Below are 12,379 nucleotides of genomic sequence, written 5' to 3'. Positions count from 1 at the left end.
GAAAGAGGGCTTCAACAAAGAGCGGGCGGATTGGGAGACTGAAAAGGCCGCTTTGATAAAAAGGGTTGAAAACGCAGAAGCCGCTCTTAAACCGGTGGTTGACAAGCTGACTGGTGTAAAGCGGCAAGTGCATGCTATGACCTCTGCTGTGTTTGGTAAGCATCCTTCCTTTATGCTTTCAACATATCCTCTCATGCATTGCCGGTTTACTGATGTTTGTAATGATACAGGAACCCGCATTAGCCATCTGGGCTCAGATGTGCAGAAGAAGTTGAAAGCTGCCTACACGCTGATAGAGCAACTTTATACCGGCGCACAACAGATTATCTGCACCGCTTCGCACAATAAGCCACCCCCGACGTTGATCAAGGATACCTTAGACAGGCTATCTATGCTGCCTGCCCGGATAGAAGAGCTGAAGAGGTCTGCTGCAAGGGCTGGCGCACTGACCGCGCTAACCCGGGCAAAAGCATGGGTGCCTGATCTTGATCCGACGGACGTGGCTAAAGGCTACCCAAGCTTGAAAGAGGACGGATCAGAATTTTGCACTGAAGATCTCCGCGCCATAAACCGGGAAGTACGTCCACTGGCTTGTCAACTTGCTGAAGAAGCTGATCTTTCACATTATCAGGCGAGTTATGATATCAATAACAAGCAGGTTGCTGCACCAGCTCTTGAAACTCAAAGCCTGATCCCTCCAATCCGTAAGCACACTTATGCCCCTGATATTGAACCATCCATCCTTATAAGCAACGAAGATGTGTTCCAAGCTTTAACTGGGATCGACTGGACAATTGTTGACTTCCAGCCGCTGGGTAGGGACGAAGAAGAAGAACCGGTGCAAGATGACCCGCAGCCGTCAGGTCAAGCTGCTCAGTGATCATAACCCGGGGGCCGGTTTAACCTTCCATACTGCAATGTTTATTGAGAAACAATTATTCCTTTGGGTACTGAAACACCTTGTAATAGGCTAGTTAAAACACTTGGTCTGTTATGCCTTCGTGCATATTTATCTGCAACTGATGCGTGTTAATCCGCCATGCTTTGTGATATGATGTTCATAATCCATAGCTATTTATTCTAATTGTACCTGCAGATAAAAAAGCTTAAAGCGCCCTGGCGGTTTACCATCGGGCGGGTCATGATACCCAACTATATATATGACCAACTTTTATAACCAAGGTTGTAAAAGATAACCAAGTATGGAAATATATGATACCTGCGACCTTTAGGCATAGTGTTGGCTGACCAACCTTGTAATGAAGGTAATAACCTTAATCTGGAGTAAAAGTATCTCCTGTTATATAATGCCGGTTTACAACAAAACCGTTCCGGGTTGTGATAAACACCGGCTTATTCCATACTGGTGACTATGAGTCAAAACCAGACCGGGCTGATAGTCTCCTGATTATAACTTGGTCATGTACTGACAACCTGTAGTTGACAGCCCAACCGGGTTGAAAAATACTGGTTTGAAAACATCACAAATCTTAGCAAAAGAAAAAGTAACTTAGCAAAAGACAAATAAAACCGTTGTAGTCGAGGCTTTTCACGGGCTGCCAGGCCCCAAATTTGATCAAGAGGTGTTGCTATGGTTCGGGTTCGACCAAGCCCCCAAATGATGTTGTGGCATTACGCCGATCAAAAGGCATTGCTATGGTTCGGGTTCGACCAAGCCCCCAAGTGATTCTGTGGCTTTACGCCGATCAAGAGGCGTAGTCATGGTTCGGGTTCAACCATGCTCCCAAGTGATGCTGTGGCATTACGCCGATCAAGAGGCGTGGCTATGGTTCGGATACGACCAAGCCCCCAAGTGATTCTATGGCTTTACGCCGATCAAGAGGCGTAGTCATGGTTCGGGTTCGACCATGCTCCCAAGTGATGCTGTGGCATTACGCCGATCAAGAGGTGTAGCTATGGTTCGGATACGACCAAGCCCCCAAGTGATCTGATATCAAGCTTTAAGAAGCTAAATCAAGGGGTAAACCGGACGCCGCTTTGTAAGCTCCATGTAACCACACGTGATGTAAGAAAACAACAGATACCCCGCTTTAGCTGAGGTTCCGGTTTATTATATTGATCATAATATATACAATGTCATAATATGTACATAAGCAGAGCTTGTAGCTCAAGTATAGTAGGGCCGAAGATGAGCAATATTCCACGACCGGTTGGTCTCCTCCTCCGATTTACGTGAGTCTTTGCGCTCTCGAATATCGATTAGGTAGTACGACCCATTGTGCAAATCCTTGCTGACCACAAAAGGCCCTTCCCAAGGGGGGGATAGCTTGTGCATATCCGTCTGATCCTGGATGAGTCGAAGCACCAAATCTCCTTCTTGAAAGGTTCTGGTTCTAACCCGGCGGCTATGATAACGACGCAGATCTTGCTGATAAATCGCTGAACGGGCTGCCGCCATGTCACGCTCCTCATCTAACAGATCAAGAGCTTCCTGCCGTGCCTTCTCGTTATCCGCTTCAACATATGCCGCTACACGAGGCGAGTCATGACGGATGTCACTAGGAAGAACCGCTTCCGCTCCATAAACCATGAAGAACGGTGTGTAGCCTGTCGATCTGTTGGGTGTGGTATTGATGCTGCATAACACTGAAGGTAACTCCTCAACCCAACAACCCGGCGTCCGTTGCAAAGGAACCATAAGCCGGGGTTTGATGCCTCTCAAGATCTCTTGATTGGCCCTCTCCGCTTGACCATTGGACTGGGGGTGAGCCACTGATGACACGTCAAGCCGGATGTGCTCACGTTGACAGAACTCCTTCATGGCACCCTTTGGCAGATTGGTACCATTGTCTGTTATAATGCTGTGTGGAAAGCCAAACCGGAAGATCACCCTTTTGATGAATTGAACTGCCGTGGCTGCATCACACTTACTAAGTGGCTCTGCCTCCACCCATTTTGTGAACTTATCAACCGCCACCAAAAGGCGGGTCTTCTTGTCCTTGGACCTCTTGAAAGGCCCAACCATATCCAGCCCCCAAGTTGCAAACGGACAGGTGATTGGAATCATCCTCAATTCTTGAGCTGGTACATGAACACGCCGTGAGAATTTCTGACAGCCATCACATCTTTTAACCAAGTCCTCGGCATCAGCATGAGCTGTCAACAAATAAAAACCGTGACGAAACGCCTTGGCTACCAAAGATTTTGAACCGGCGTGGTGCCCACAATCTCCTTCGTGGATCTCACGCAAAATTTCACGGCCTTCCTCGGGAGATACACAGCGTTGAAACACCCCTGTCACACTGCAATGATGTAACTCTCCATTGATAATAGTCATGGACTTGGACCGCCGGGTTATCTGTCTGGCCAAAGTTTCATCCTCTGGTAACTCGCCCCGGATTATATACGCCAGATACGGAACCGTCCAATCCGGGATAATATGTAGAGCTGCCACCAACTGAGCCTCCGGATCAGGAACAACCAAATCCTCTTCACCATGGAGCTTGACTGACGGATTATGCAAAACGTCTAGGAAAACATTAGGTGGAACCGGTTTACGTTGGGAACCCAGGCGGCTTAAAGCGTCTGCCGCTTCATTCTTCCGCCGGTCCACATGATCCACCTGATAACCTTTGAAGTGACCTGCAACAATATCCACCTCACGACGATATGCTGCCATAAGTGGGTCCTTGGAATCCCAAGTGCCAGACACTTGTTGAGCCACCAGATCCGAGTCACCAAAGCATTTAACTCGGCTGAGATTCATCTCCTTAGCCATCCGTAGACCATGGAGTAAGGCCTCATATTCAGCTGCATTATTAGTGCAAGGGAACATTAAACGGAGAACATAACAAAACTTATCACCTCGTGGGGAAGTTAACACGACTCCAGCCCCCGAGCCCTCCAATTGCCTGGACCCATCAAAATGAATAGTCCAATAAGTGTGATCCGGCTTCTCTTCTGGCGCTTGTAATTCTGTCCAATCATTGATGAAATCCACAAGTGCCTGAGATTTGATCGCCGTTCGGGGTATGTATTTCAACCCGTGAGGCCCGAGCTCGATAGCCCACTTAGCAATTCGACCAGTTGCCTCCCTATTCTGGATTATATCCCCCAAAGGAGCAGAGCTGACCACCGTGATGGGATGTCCTTGGAAATACTGCTTAAGCTTCTGGCTTGCCATGAAAACCCCATACACCAATTTTTGCCAATGCGGGTACCTCTGCTTGGATTCAATGAGTACCTCACTAATATAGTAAACCGGTCGCTGAACCGGATATTCCTTTCCTGCCTCCTTGCGCTCCACCACAATAGCCACACTAACAGCCCGAGCGTTAGCTGCCACATATAGCAGCAACGGTTCTTTATCAACCGGAGCAGCGAGAATCGGCGGATTAGCTAGCTGCCGCTTTAAGTCCTCAAATGCTTCATTAGCGGCATCACTCCAGACGAAGTTATCCGTTTTCTTCAGCATCTGATACAAAGGAATGGCCTTCTCACCAAGATGACTGACAAACCGGCTCAATGCGGCAATCCGGCCTGCCAGGCGTTGAACATCATTGATACACTTTGGTTTAGCCAAGGAGGTGATGGCCTTGATCTTTTCTGGATTAGCTTCAATGCCCCTGTTAGACACCAAAAAACCCTAAGAGCTTGCCTGCAGGTACATCAAAGACGCACTTGGCCGGATTAAGCATCATTTTATAAACCCGCAGGTTATCAAAGGTTTCCTTCAAGTCATCAATCAATGTCTCCTTTTTCCTTGATTTCACCACAATATCATCCACATAGGCGTGAACATTGCGGCCGATCTATTTATGAAGACAATTCTGCACACACCGTTGATAAGTTGCATGTGCACTCTTGAGCCCAAAGGGCATGGACACATAGCAGAAGGCTCCAAAGGGAGTTATGAAGGCCGTCCTCTCCTGGTCCTTAATTAACTACCATCTTGATCTGATGATAACCAGAATATGCATCCAAAAAACTTAACCGCTCACAACCCGCCGTAGCATCAATAATCTGATCAATACAGGGGAGGGCAAAAGGATCTGCTGGACAAGCTTTGTTGAGATCTGTGTAGTCCACACACATACGCCAAGTGCCATTCTTCTTGAGGACCATCACCGGATTAGCCAACCACTCAGGATGGAATACTTCAACGATAAATCCAGCCGCCAAGAGCCTGGCTACTTCTTCTCCAATAGCCTTGCGTCTTTCTTCATTGAACTGGCGGAGAAACTGCTTGACCGGTTTGTACTTAGGATCAACATTGAGGGTGTGCTCAGCGAGTTCTCTCGGTACACCAGGCATGTCAGAAGGCTTCCATGCAAAGATGTCCCGATTCTCATGGATGAACTCGATGAGCGCACTTTCCTATTTCGGATCCAAGTTAGCGCTGATGCTAAACTTCTTGGACGAATCGCCAGGCACGAAGTCAACAAGTTTAGTTTCATCAGCCGATTTAAACTTCAGGGCCGAAACAGGCTCTGTAGTTGGTTTCTTCAATGAAGTCATATCTGCCGGATCAACATTGTCTTTGTAAAACTTCAACTCCTCTGTTGCACAAACCGACTCAGCATAAGCCGCATCACCTTCCTCACATTCCAGGGCAATCTTGCGGCTCCCATGCACAGTTATAGTTCCCTTGTGACCCTGCATCTTGAGCTGTAGATAGACATAACAAGGCCGTGCCATAAACTTAGCATAAGCTGGCCGTCCAAATAGGGCATGATACGGGCTTCTGATTTTCACCACTTATAAGGTCAAGGTTTCTGATCTCGAGTCATGCTCATCTCCAAAAGCCACCTCCTGAGCTATCTTACCAACAAGATATGCCAACTTACCAGGCACCACACTATGGAACACCGTATTGGACGGTTTAAGATTTTTATCTGTTAGCCCCATGTGACGGAAAGTTTCATAATAAAGGATATTGATACTACTCCCTCCATCCATGAGTACCTTAGTGAACTTATAACCTCCCACCTGAGGTGCCACTACCAGAGCCAGATGACCCGGATTGTCAACCCGGGGTGTTTGATCGTCTCTACTCCACACAATGGGCTGCTCAGACCAGCGCAAATAACGGGGCACCGCCGGTTCAACGGCATTCACCATCCTCTTATGAAGCTTCTGATCGCGCTTGTCCAAGCTAGTGGTGAAGACATGATATTGTCCGCTATTCAACTGCTTCGGGTTGCTCTGATAACCCGACTGCTGCTGTTGCTGATTGCCCTGATGATTATAGCCACCTTGGTTACCTTGATTACTTTGATTGTTGTGTCCACCCTGATTGCCATGGAATCCCGAACCGGAATTTCCTCCGCCATAACCCGGCCCATGAGAGCCAGAGCCCGAACCGCCTCCTGATCCATGATCATACCGGAAAGAGTCAGAATTTTTGAACTCTTGCATGATATAACAATCTTTCCAGAGGTGTGTAGATGGTTCCTCCTTCGTCCCATGCTTTGGACAGGGCTGGTTCAACAGATACGACAAACGGTCCAGATTAGGATTCGGCATTCCATTCCGCCGGGGTGGTTTACCCTTACGCCGCTGGACCTTGTCGTGCGTATTAGTGTTAGCCACAAAGTCTAAACCGTGGTCCGCTTTACGCTTGCCGCCGTTTCCATGACCCGTCGGGTTGTGGTGCTGCCCCTTGGCGTTGCCGCTCTTCTTTCCCTTCCATGTCTTGTCATCGTCAGACTCAGGATCCTTGGTACTATCAGAGTCGGCATACTTCACCAGTGCAGCCATGAGGGTTCCCATGTCATTACAATGACGTTTGAGCCGTCCCAACTTCAACTTCAAGGGCTGAAACCGGCAATTGCCTTCCAATGTTAAAACTGCGGTGTCAGCGTTGATGTGGTCTGATGAATGCAAAATTTCCGAAACCCGGCGCACCCAATGGGTTGTTGACTCTCCTTCCTCCTGGACACAGGCAGCTAAGTCCACAATTGACATGGGCTGCTTGCATGTATCCTTGAAATTCTGAACAAACTGGGCTCTCAACTCAGCCCATGACCTGATAGAATTAGCCGGTAAACTCTTTAGCCAAGTGCGGGCCGTTCCTTCTAGCATCATGGTGAAGTACTTCACACATGCCGCATCATCCACGTCCAGCATCTCCATGGCCATCTCATAGCTTTCAACCCATGTTTCAGGGGATAAATCAGCGGTGTAATTCGGCACCTTGCGCGGGCCCTTGAAATCTTTGGGCAGGCGCACATTGCGCAACGCCGGGACAAGACATGGCACTCCCAAGGAACTAGAGGTAACTCCTGGTTCCACCGATGTGGTTGGACGAACCGGAGTAAGCTGATGGGCCTCGTGTTGCGCTGCTAACTCGGCCTCTCTGCGTGCCCGAGCCCGGTCCACCACATCCTGAGCATCACCGGCACCACCCGCCGGGTTATGGCCATGGGGCGGATCACGGTTCCGCACATTGCTTGACACTGCCGGTTCATTCATACGCCTGCTGTAACTCCAGCTTCGACGGGGAGTGGAATGAATCCGATCGCGACTATATGAATAAGCCTCCTGTTGAATCAAGGTTGTCTGAAGAAGCTCCTTAACCCGACGCGTCTCAACCGCTGCTGGAGAATCGCCTTCGATCGGGATGGCCGCCAGCCGTGAAGCGGCAGCGACAATGTTGTCCATTGGGTTAGAATAATGACCCGGTGGTGTGGGGACATGAGGTACCACAATGTTGTTCTGACGAGGCGGATCCACCAAACGTGGCTGAACCGGCGCCCCTGCTCCGGGTGCCTCTGCCCGGTTTACCACCGGCGGATTACTGGTTCCTGCCCCTGGGGTGTTAAAGAGATTTCTAGCATCGTAAACCGGCGGCAGGCGAGATCGGTGCCTCCTCTTCAGGACTTCGTTCGACGCACTCTGATCCAGCATAATCCGGTAAGCTTGTGCATCCAAAGCGGCCCGCTCCGCGGCTATCCTGGTATCCTCAGCTGCTAAGTCGGCTTTTGCCTGGGTGATCTGATCTTTCACTTTCGCGACTTTCGCATTGTGAGCATCCTGATCCGCCGGGTTAACCTCCGCCATCAGCGTTGCCAACACATCAAACAAATCAGATAGAACCTGAGCTGGCGGTCGCACAGGGCCTCCTGCCCCAGCCGCTGCCGCCGCTGCTGACCCAGAAATCATCGTCGCTGCGGTTGAAGAGTGGAGCGCTGGTTGCGTGCCGGCCATGAAGATCGCCACCCGGTTTGGCAGATCGAAGGGGTCCGGAATACTGTCGCAATCGGAACAGCCCCCAATCCGGCCATCTTGTAACTGATATAACGACTCGGTCTCTCCAGTCGATGACTCGTCGCCGGAATAAACGACGGTCTCACCACCAGATTCTGATCTATCCTCAGATTCACCTCCATGGATAACTCCCACGAAGGCATGCTTCATGACAGGCTTGACCCGGGCAGATCTCGCACGCTGAGCCGTTTCGACGAGGTCGGTGCAGATGTCCGGCTCAGGGCCCGGTTCACCGATCTTGCCAATGAAAACGTGTATGCCACCAAAGGGGACCCGGTACCCGTACTCGATTGAGCCGGGCTCGGGGCCCCAGCCTGCATTGTCGATGTAGAGCTTGCCACAACGACTCTTGGTCATCCGGCCCACAGCGTAACCCTTGAGTCCTTCGAAGCTGCCCTCCAAGAACATGAAACCATCGTGCGATAGCCCCACGGTGGGCGCCAACTGTCGTGGTTTTGTCACGGCAGATGTCCTAGAGAAAGGACTTAGTCGTGGAGCCATCCTTACGGGTTAGCTCGAGGGGGTTAAAGCGGACAAGGGACGCAAGAGAGTTTTATACTAGTTCGGCCCCTTTGATGAAGGTAAAAGCCTGCGTCTAGTTGTGATGGAATTGATGGGGTTTCGATGACCAGGGAGCGAATACGCTTTGCCTGAGTCTCGAGTTGTTGTCTGTCCTCCCTGAACCGCCGCCGGGTCGTCCCCTTATATACATGGGTTGACGCCCGTCGGTTTACAGACTCCGAGGCCGGCTCATAATCGTGTCCGGCTTGGTCCCTGCTACGCACATCTTACAACACAAGTTTACATATCAATGCCGGTTTGTGTCTACATGCCTTAAACCGGCTTTGGGCCCTGGGCCTCCATGAAGCGTCACCGTCTGTCTTCATGGGCTTCAGATACAGATGAACTACTTATGAAGTTAACCCGGCCTCTCCTGGCCGGTTTACGCCCAGTGGTAATATCCCCAACATAAAACATGATCATCTCACACAACAAATTATATCTCATCATGTCTTGACCATATCACATCACAACATGCCCTGCAAAAACAAGTTAGACGTCCTCTACTTTGTTGTTGCAAATTTTACGTGGCTGCTACGGGCTTCTAGTAAGAACCGTTCTTACCTACGCATCAAAACCACAACGATTTTTCGTCAAGTGTGTTGTTTTAACCTTCAACAAGGACCAGCCGTAGTCAAACTCGATTCAACTAAAGTTGGAGAAACAAACACCCGCTAGCCACCTGTGTGCGAAGCACGTTGGTAGAACCAGTCTCATGAACGCGGTCATGTAATGTCGGTCCGGACCACTTCATCCAACAATACCGCCGAATCAAAGTATAACATCGGTGGTAAGAAGTATGACTATTATCGCCCACAACGCATTGTGTTCTACTCATGCATATAACATCTACTCATAGACCTGGCTCGGATGCCACTGTTGGGGAACATAGTATTTCAAAAAAAAATCCTATGATCACGCAAGATCTATCTAGGAGAAGCATAGCAACGAGCGGGGAGAGTGTGTCCACGTACCCTCGTAGACCGAGAGCGGAAGCATTTAGTAACGCGATTGATGTAGTCGAACGTCTTCGCGGTTGATACGTCTCCGTCGTATCTATAATTTTTGATTGTTCCATGCCAATATTCTACAACTTTTACATACTTTTGGCAACTTTTTATACTATTTTTGGGACTAACATATTGATCCAGTGCCCAGTGCCAGTTCCTATTTGTTGCAAGTTTTTTGTTTCGCAGAAAATCCATATCAAACGGAGTCCAAACGGGATAAAAACTGACGGAGATTTTCTTTGGAATATATGTGAATTTTGGGAAGTGGAATCAAAGCGAGACGATGCCCGAGGGGGCCACGAGGCAGGGGGCGCGCCCCTGACCCTCGTGGACACCCCGTAAGGCGGTTTTTGCCCTTCTTTCACCGCAAGAAAGCTAATATCCGGATAAAAATCGTGTTCAAATTTCAATCCAATCGGAGTTACGGATCTCCGAGAATATAAGAAACGGTGAAAGGCCAGATCTGAGAGCGCAGAAACAGAGAGAGACAGAGAGACAGATCCAATCTCGGAGGGGCTCTTGCCCCTCCCACGCCATGGAGACCATGGACCAGAGGGGAAACCCTTCTCCCTTCTAGGGAGAAGGTCAAGGAAGAAGAAGAAGGAGGGGGCCCTCTCCCCCTCTCTTCCGGTGGCGCCGGAATGCCGCCGGGGCCATCATCATCACCTCAATCTACACCAACAACTTCACCGCCGTCATCACCAACTCTTCCCCCCTCTATGCAGCACTGTAACCCCTCTTTTACCTGCTGTAATCTCTACTTAAACATGGTGCTCAATGCTATATATTATTTCCCAATGATGTATGGCTATATATTATTGGTGTTGTCCTATGGTGCTCTCCGTGTCGCGCAAGCGTGAGGGATTCCCGCTGTAGGGTGTTGCAATACGTTCATGATTCTCTTATAGTGGGTTGCTTGAGTGACAGAAGCATAAACCCGAGTAAGGGGGTTGTTGCGTATGGGATAAAGAGGACTTGATGCTTTAATGCTATGGTTGGGTTTTACCTTAATGATCTTTAGTAGTTGCGGATGCTTGCTAGAGTTCCAATCATAAGTGCATATGATCCAAGAAGAGAAAGTATGTTAGCTTATGCCTCTCCCTCAAATAAAATTGCAATAATGATTACCGGTCTAGTTACCGATTGCCTAGGGACAAATAACTTTCTTGTGTGACAACAAGCTCTCTACTAAAACTAACTTAGTTGTGTCTTTATCTAACAGCCCCTAGATTTTTATTTACGCGCTCTTTATTATCTTGCAAACCTATCCAACAACACCTACAACGTACTTCTAGTTTCATACTTGTTCTAGGTAAAGCGAACGTTAAGCGTGCGTAGAGTTGTATCGGTGGTCGATAGAACTTGGGGGAATATTTGATCTACCTTTAGCTCCTAGTTGGGTTCGGCGCTCTTACTTATTGAAAGAGGCTACAATTGATCCCCTATACTTGTGGGTTATCAAGACCTTTTTCTGGTGCCGTTGCCGGGGAGCAATAGCGTGGGGTGAATATTCTCGTGTGTGCTTGTTTGCTTTATCACTAAGTAATTTTTATTTGCTGTTTCAAGTTGTTCTCTATCTTTAGTTATGGATATGGAACACGAAATACCAAAAAAATTAGGTGTACTTGCTACTCATGGAGATGGGAACCTCCTAAAACCCTCGATGCTCATTATGTGAAAGATATTATGTACTACTTTAATAATCCTGAGAAAACCTCATTCAATTATGTTATGGGAGACATGTTGGATCAACGTGAATACTTTAGGGATTATCGCTTGACTCAAAAAGGGAAACTATTATGGGATCAAATTTATATGTTGCATTGGTATGCTCGGCAACTATGCTTGAGATATGATTATACTTGTTGCTCTAGGATTGTAACACCCTGGATGTAACTTTCCATATTTGTAACTCCAACTCTTGCCATTTTCGGCTTTGTGCTATGATATTCCCTTCGTGGTCGGGTTTTGCATTTTGTTTTGTCATGCATCTCATATCATGTCATCATGTGCATTGCATTTGCATACGTGTTCGTCTCAGGCATCCGAGCGTTTTCCCCGTTGTTCGTTTTGCAATCCGGCACTCCCACCTCCTCCGGCGCACCCTTCTTGTTTTCTTTTCGTGAGCGGGTGTTGAACGTTCTCGAAATGGACCGAGGCTTGTCAAGTGGCCTTGGTATACCACCGGTAGACCACCGGTCAAGTTTCGTTCCATTTGGAGGTCGTTTGGTACTCCAACGGTTAACCGGGTAACCGCAGATGCCTTCTGTGTGTTGCAGCAAAAACCCCTCTCTAAACAGCCCAAAACCCCTCTAAGTCTCTTCCATGCTCTAGGTCGTTCGATCACGATCGTGTGGGCGAAAACCGCACCTCATTTGGACTCTCCTAGCTCCCTCTACCTATATATAAGTGTCTCTCCCGAAATCCTCCCGCAGTCCAAACCCTAACCCGCTCCTCCGCGCCGCCGGACGTGTCCGCCCGGGGCCGGACACATCGGCGGCGCCGCCCCAGCCACTCAGAGGGCGACAAGTGTCCCCTCCGTACGCCGTGCCACCGCAGCCCGGGAAGCCCACGTCGGG

This window comes from Triticum aestivum, chromosome 4D, assembly GCF_018294505.1.
Source record: "Triticum aestivum cultivar Chinese Spring chromosome 4D, IWGSC CS RefSeq v2.1, whole genome shotgun sequence".
In the NCBI taxonomy this organism is placed as follows: Eukaryota; Viridiplantae; Streptophyta; class Magnoliopsida; order Poales; family Poaceae; genus Triticum; species Triticum aestivum.
The sequence above is the reverse complement of the archived record's forward strand: the minus strand, read 5'-3'. Positions refer to the sequence as shown.